At 37.5% G+C, this 8,417-nt stretch overlaps 1 pseudogene; it reads right to left on the bottom strand.

Moving 5' to 3' along the window:
- Positions 1 to 4,337: 4,337 nt before the first annotated feature.
- LOC143304066 (U6atac minor spliceosomal RNA) lies at positions 4,338 to 4,437 on the bottom strand (annotated as a pseudogene).
- Between the last annotated feature and the right edge of the window lie 3,980 nt (positions 4,438 to 8,417).

Raw genomic sequence — 8,417 nt, 5'->3', positions numbered from 1 at the left:
CGTTAATTAGTCTTATTTTCGTACGTGAATTCTCCAAATCTACTTTTGTTCCTCTTTTCCTTTTTAGTGTGGGAAGCTTCCATTGTACATTGATAACTTTTTGTTGTTGCAAAACAAGTTTTTTCCTAAAAAATGTCAAAGTTTTTCAAGTATTTCTGAATAATATTTTTGTATTTGATAAATTTACAAATTTATATCTCCTCTTAACATTTAACGCTCCAAGTGTGCCTCTCAAGCACCACCTATGTGCGGTGCGGTGCGGTACCTTTTTTAAAATCTGGTACTTAAAAACTTTTTTCCTTTTTTTTTTTAATTGAAAGAATTTTACAACCAATTCTCATGGAGAATTATAAGTAATAGCTTTTAATTATAGTAATAGCCGATTAATAGTCTATCAGTCGGTAAGTGTCGACGACAAAAAAGCGATTATTCGGCTATCGGTCGGTAAAGTGTTAAAAACTTGCAAATCGAAGTATAATGAGAATAAGTTGGAGTTGTCGGTCGATATTCACAATTAAAAGTGGGAGCGTTAAAGGTTAAAAATGAGAATAATTAACGTTAAATTTCTATTTGTGTTCAAAATTTTAATCAACTTATTCTTTATATATTCTTTATATATATATGTCGGGTTAAGATCGGAATTTTGGGCGCGTGATAACTCTTCGCGTGGACTAGCCATCGTTTCACAAAGCCGAGATTATATGTACACGTATATACAAGACTATCACTAAGCTTAACAAATAATTAAGTCTAATGAATAATAAATTTGATAAACAATGAAGTTAATGAATAATATGATTTACGAATAATGAATTTAATGTACACTATTAACAATGTTTTTGTTGGGTTCAAACGAATCCACGGCCAACGAGATAACTCTTTACTAAGCGTAAAAAATAATCTTAGGCGCAAAATACGATTGACGAAAATACTCGATGCGTCACTCTCCAAGGCAATCGCACGAATGCCAGCCTCGTCTGCAATTCGATACGCACTCGTTAGAAGCATCGAAAAGTTCGGAACGCCGTTGCTAGGTAGTTTCTGCCTGGAGTTTGTTTATTGATACAATGTATGTCCCATTGTCTCGGCACCTTCGAGGTAACCTCACACGTGGCTAGGCCCGCTCTAGAGGGCGCATGCCGCCACGATCACACTTCTCGGAAAACCCATACAACCACTCCAGACCTCCCTTAGGCAAAACGTTTATCTCGTGACCGTGGCTACGTTCGGCGACCAATTGTCACCTCGAACCCAATCTCGCTATCACAAATTTTAAACAATTACAGCTATAATAAAATATAGGCTAAAGTACTAGAGGATGTTCCCAAAATTTCCAAGGAAAGGCTTCGGCTTTCCTTTTACCTCCGACATATACATATATACGTATGTAAGTATACACACGTATACATATAATATCAATTACGATGCTTATAATGACAATAATACTACTTATAGTTTCTGTCTTCATTTCTAGTTATAAAATACATTTCACTGTTAGTGTCAAAGATTGAAATATCATATTTGCATAATTTCTTACACTTCGATACAGGTAGGAAAACATTGCCATCTCTGCAGAAAAATTATTTCAGCTGTATTTTAAATAGTAATAATTTAAATTCTATTTTTCATCTATATTTTTTATTTTCATTTATTTTTTATTTCTATCATTTTTGTTTATTGCAATGAAGTTATCATATCAAACTATTTGTGAAAATTATATACAATGAAGATAATAGTATACACGACGAAATAGAAAATTTTGTTTAAAATTTGTCATCATGTCATGTTAGATTGTATGAATATGTATCGAAAAGATAACATTTTTCTTTTTTTTTTATTTGGAAGAATTTTACAATCAATTCTCTTTGAGAATTATAAGTAAATTATTCTGGTGTGGTATAACTTGAATAATAAATGTTTATCGTATGTTTGATTCTGGTTGAATCTAATGCTTAATTCTAGAAAACATAACATGTATGTAGATTAATTATTTTTCAAAACGTACACTATAAATATCTGTGCAAAATTTTTCATGATTTCCTATGAATTAATATATTTTGAAATCTGTCGGAATTAACTAAATATTTTTGCTTCTTTCGTAGATTCTGCAGATGTATTAAGGGAATGCCCTGAATTAGAATGTTCTAAAACAGCGTCTTTTTGTGATTTTTTTTAGAAGGGTAAGAAAGAAACGAATTTGTTGAATTTTGAGATATGATTTTATATATATTTAACGAACACAAATCTTTTTTTAAGTAAAAAGAAAAATTATAACAGATTTCTAATCCTATTTCATGAGCTGCAGTTTTCAATCGGCGTGAAAGATCCACCTCGTAATTCTTGACTGAAACGAAAAACCAAAAAAGGATTAAAATTATTATATATTCTCCTTCTCGATGAACTAAAAAAGTTCATCAAACAGTTTATTTAAATAATTGTTATAGCACCTTAATGTTTATTTTTTCTTTTTATAAGACACATTTTTTTCTTTAAACCCGCTAAAATTTTTAATTGCACGCTATTTTCTGCCCTTTTTTTATCTCTGTTATTGTTGTTATCTTGTTATCTTATTACATTCATCCATGCATTTTTACTCTCTATTCCGAGATAAATCTCAACAGCTTTTGATGTACAGAAAACGAATATTTAGAAAAATATAAATGTGTGTAAAAATAAGAATGATGTAATGTATGGTAATAGTGTAATACTAAAACATTAATGTTTTTCGATGCTTCAATTATAGATTATTGAAAGTATATTGTTAAGTAAAAAAGATTGGAAAAATATGAAACCAACACCACTTCTTGGATAGTTTCTGTGAGCGTTGTTACTGCTTGATCGATGTGTTCGGGTGTTTTCAGTGGGATGTTGCAGTTGATTTTGCTCTCTATTATTTCTTTGCTCTCTATTATTTCTTTGCCATTTGGTGGTTTTATTGCATAGCTTCTCTGTGCTGCTGTAAAGTATTGGTTTGTTTCTGTATGTAATTATTATGGGCGTATGGTCGAAGGTAAGCTCGAGGCTGGGTGCTATGTTTAGTTTATTTCTGTTTAGATTTATAACGGGCCCTCGAGCTAGCTGAACATGTACTGCGGAGACGCATCGACATCTGGCAATCATCTTACTCGAAGAATAGGGTCTGCGTGTGGCGAGCTACCGGACAGAGGCAGTTGGAATGTTTACTGTTGAGTGTTACAACTATTTCCTTTTCAAGGAGAGCTATAGAATTATTCCATGCCTTTGTTAGACAAAGCGTTCATCCCGTGACCGCGGCTACGTTCGGCGACTGGCTGTCGCCTCGAGCCCAAGCTCATTATCACAACTCTCAAACAATTACAATCGGATTGAATAACTACAATTGTTTAATTACAGCTACAGTAGACTCTAGGTTACAATGTTAGGGAATTATCCAAAATTCGAAAGGCTCCGGTGTTCTTTCATCTCCGACATATATAACCTTGGTTATGAATATTTTAAATCGGCACAATAATTGTTAAAAGTATATATCAAACATTTGTCGTACAGTAATACGCATGATCGGTAAATATTTCTTATGCTAATCTATAAATCTAAGGAATCTCAGAAAATAAATGCTTTAGATGGAATATATCCGGATTTGCAGATAACTTCTAGATACTGTTCAGTTTGAAAACAAAGACAAGGAATATATGGATTATGTGGAACATCTCGTATCTTATTCCAAAAATTACGAGCTGATGTGGTACATTCTACGTGTTAGTTGGTTTATTAAAGAGAGGAGTGATAAAAATGTAACAGTCAGTGTATATTAAAATCACTTTAAATACAAGTACAAAGATAGTGTATGCCAGTTGTAATAGTCGCACCTTCAACTCTACGCTTGCTATTCCACTGTATGACCTGTTATAATGATCGTCCTAGAAAGGACGTTCGTCTATTCGTATCGAACGATGGCATTATAAAAATTTCAAATGTCACTCCGGATGACGATTAGAAAGAACGACGATAATGTTTTGTTCGGAATTTGTTTACCTTTAGACCTAGCAGAGCAAAACAACGTTGTCACTCCAAGGCACAACAATACGATCCGCCTTAAACGTATGTAAGTACATCTCTGACAATCGTCTGTTCCAGTAGCAAACTGTAGACGCAAGTATATTGCAATCAATTTCGATCATGTTTAAGAAATGTCGACAAACTCTTTTGTGTCTTTTCAAACGAATGAAACTCTATTAGAATATATTGCGAATAAATGTGTTCTGTATTTTTGTGCAGCATGCAAAGTTTAAAAGGATATATTAATCCTTTCTTCTTATTTATACAATTGATATACAATATAACACGTTTGGATATTGATCAAAAATTCATTTTTTATGAAAATAATCTCACCTAACCATTTATATATGTGTTCCATCCTTGTCTACGGGAGTGTTAAGCATGTCTCCTTCCGTACTACAAAAAAAATTTTTTTTTTTTTTTTACGTGGAGGAAATCTTCATAGACACCTTACAACCCTGTGGGGACGGGCAGAAGGTAGTGCCGGATTCTTACCGGCTAAAACCTCCACGGGCGGGACGACGGTAGACTAGTGCGCGAGTGTGGCCCTCGGGCCCCCGGGTGCTTAACACCAAACACCTTTACCAAGCGCACTCCCCGAAAGTACGCCCTCACCACAAGCAAGGGAGGGGCTGGCCGCTTGCCTGTTGTAAGCAGAAATTTTGGTTTTCCGTCCCTTTAATCTCGGAGCCTTACATACCGAGGATTCGAACTCGCGACGCGTCACCTTCAATTCTCGACCTTAAAGACCATAGCCAGCTGCCCCGCCGAGCTTCTAGCTCATTGGAAAGAATTTGATTCTTAATGTGGTAATGTACATCATAGGAAGTATTCTAATTAGCCTCTTGAAGGAGATGTACATTTTTCATAGCCCTCTCTAAATACAAAGGGTAAAGGTAAATAATTCCCTTAATTAAATCATTATTGTTAAATCTATTATGAAGCTCTTAATAATATATTTTTGCTGCTATTATAATTCTTGTAGTAAGAGATGGCCGTTCTAAAATAATTCCTGCTTCTTCTAATGCACTTATTTTCAAGATGCCTAGCCTTGCGTTTTCCATCGCACTGTCAGAAATTTAATAACATATGGGATTAGCATAAGTTATAAATAGGTCTAATTAATAATTTGTAACAGAAAATTTTAACCTCAAGATTTAGGTCAGATGCAAACGATCGAATTTGCAACAAATGACCGCAACGGCAATGGATTGGAAGAGCAAGAAAATACATATGTATGTATCCCGTACTTTCGTTGCGGGAGGAATAGGAATTTCGTGATGAAACCCAGAGGCTGCCAAGTATCATTGACGCGTTGTTGGAGTACCGCTCCTATTGCGTAATCGGAAGCATCGACTACGAAGCTAACGGACGCGCCTGGAATCGGATGCGCTAACATTGTTGCGTTAGCTAAGGCGCGTTTCGACTCGCGGAAGTTCTTTTCAATTTGATCGGACCACTCAATAGTCGCATTGCACATTGTTGTGCCTTTTAACAAGTCCTTGAGCGGTTGTAGAATTTGCGCTACCCCCGGTAGGAAACGTCGATAAAAGTTGATCATACCGAAGTATCTTTGCAGTTCCTTAACAGTACCAGGTCGCGGTGCTTTGATTATCGCGTCAACGCGTTCAGCCAGAGGTTTTGTCCCCTCCGCGGTAACGGTATAGCCAAGAAATTGAATTTCGCGCACGCCGAATTCGCATTTTGCGAGGTTTATAACAACCCCGTATTCGTCGAGGCGATTGAACAAAATCCGCAAGTGTTCGCGGTGTTGTTCCTCGGTATCGGACGCGATAAAAAAATCATCGATATACGCGTAGACGAAATCGAGGCCTCCCGTGATTTCGTCCACGAATCTTTGGCACGTTTGGGCGGCGTTTCGGAGCCCAATCATCATACTAGTCGCTTCGAAAAGGCCGAAAGGAGTAGTAATCGCAGTTTTCGGTACGTCCTCCGGCGCGATGGGAATTCGATGGTAAGCGCGCACGAGATCGATTTTGGAAAAAATCCGACATATAGACGGGCCAGTCTTCGTAGTTCTATAAATAGACTCATGGCTTCGAAACTCTGTTGTAGTGTAACGCTGCCAGAGTGTGGATCTGGATTAGTATACCCTTATATTTATACTTATACTTACAGTTACACTTATACTCAAATATATTTCTGTTAGGCATTCATCATACGTGCCCCGAACAGATACCTTCAACAAAGATTTTTTTTCTTTTTTTTTCTTCGAAGATACATTTTTTTTTATTTTTATTTAAAATTTCACATTCACAATTTGTCCAATTTGGATATTTGGTAGAATTTTTTATGTGTTTGATTATCATGTGGGTGGCTACCCCCAATGGGGTACCATCTTCGTGTTTGTTAAGATATATCCTTTGTGAGATCTGCTGGGTGTTTCCTTTTTAGTCTTCTTTTTATGGTTGTGTTGATCGTTTTCGCTGCCAGCCGGTTCGGGTCAGTCGCCTAAATCCCAAGAAAGCAGCAGGGCACGACCTAATAGGCAACAACTAGATGGAGAACAAGTACTGCCCGAGCTGGGTGAAGTCTCGATTTATATACGTTTTGGTTTTAGGATGTTGAGGGGCTAGGTGTAGGTTATGATGTAGAAAAGTGTCCGAAGGTCGGCGGTCGCTGTATTATCACTGATGTAGGTTGAGATGTGATTGATGTCACAAGTGCTACGTCCACTAATACATTAAATCCCATTATAAGAGCCCTGCTCTAACGTACATATCTATCTTAACTTCGTGCGATAAGTGATTATCTAGTTATCTATGCTCAACAGTGTAATCTAAGTGTTGGAAATATATTATTTATAATTCTGTGAATCACAGTGTTATACAACCTCAATCACCCCTATTATCTCAACGGAAATCAGAGAATCGATCAATTCGTGGTGTCGATTGTTATAATCGTAACGGGAATTTAAGACTCCCGTTGACGTCTCTCCTCGCGACTGCGTCTCCCCGCGATTGGTCGAACTAACAGACTATTATTATAATTAAAAGCTATTACTTATAATTCTCAGTGAGAATTAATTATAAAATTCTTCCAAATAAAAAAGAAAGAAAAAGACTTCTTAAATGTCAGATTTTAAAAAGAGTACCGCACCGCATCGCACATTGGTGGTGCTTGGGAGGCACACTTGGAGCGTTAAGTGTTAAGAGGAGATATAAATTTGTAAATTTATCAAATTCAGAAATGTTATTTAGAAAAACTTCAATAACTTTGACATTTTTTAGGAAAAAACACGTTTTGCAACACACGTTCAATTCTTTTTTAGGTGCCAAACGGAAATGAAAAAGTTATCAATGTACAACGGAAGCTACCCACATTAAAAAGGAGAGCATGCACGCGCTAGCCTCCGCGGTACATCTCACGAACGCACGCTAGTGGGGATGTCGCTGGGCAACGGAGGGAAGAATCCGTTCGATCAATCACTTTATCTGTATGCGATTAATATCGTTGTGTAATATCGGAATATATTAAAGGTGTAATTTTGTCCGATTAATTATAATTTATTAATAATGGATTGAAAATACAGATATTAGTTAGACAGAGAAACGATGTTTGATTAACAGGAAAACTAAATGCAACGCTCGTATTTACAACAAATAACTTGACAACTATTTGGTAACTCTCTCTCTCTCTCTCTCTCTCTCTCTCTCTCTCTCTCTCTCTCACTAGCAACTCTACACTCGACAACACTCGCAACTCAATTCTAACGACTCTATGCTTCGACGTCTCGATCAACTCTGACCCCCAGTTCGCTGTGAAGTGCCGAAGCGTGTAGACGTGTCTCTAGTGCCCAGCGTAGTCCGAAAACAACACGTGTCGCCCAACCGTCGAAAGAGAACACAGCCAAGTGTCCCTTACCCTTTAGGGAGAAGAAAATCCCACGCACCTAACCCCAACCCGAATACTAGCCTCATAGCCTCACGACTAGTTGTTCATTCCGAATTAACTAGCTCGATGATGGCCCAGCAATCGCGACCAGGCTCTCCGGAGCAGACACGCAGCTACCCCGCGCTACCTCCCCCGTGGCAGAAGTGTAGCAGAACTCTCCGCACCAACGACGCTAATACTACAAAGAAAAGGAAAATAGAAACAACAACGCAAATAAACACTCACAACAGGTTCGCCGTATTGGAATCCCCAAATGACGCCATGGAAATCGTAGAACCGCCACCAAACCAACACTCACAGAGAATCCCCCTCCAATATTTGTGGACGACGTTGTCACAGACGAAATTCGAGCAACTGTATATAACAAACCGAAATTCCGAACGCCTTATCGCGTGTGACCGTCCGGTCAGCACCCGTTCTCAGCCGCCTGAGTGGCATTCGATCACTCCAGCCGTTCTCCGAATTTT

The sequence above is a fragment of the Bombus vancouverensis genome, chromosome 18 (genome assembly GCF_051014615.1).
Source record: "Bombus vancouverensis nearcticus chromosome 18, iyBomVanc1_principal, whole genome shotgun sequence".
NCBI lineage: Eukaryota > Metazoa > Arthropoda > Insecta > Hymenoptera > Apidae > Bombus > Bombus vancouverensis.
The sequence above is the reverse complement of the archived record's forward strand: the minus strand, read 5'-3'. Positions and strand labels throughout refer to the sequence as shown.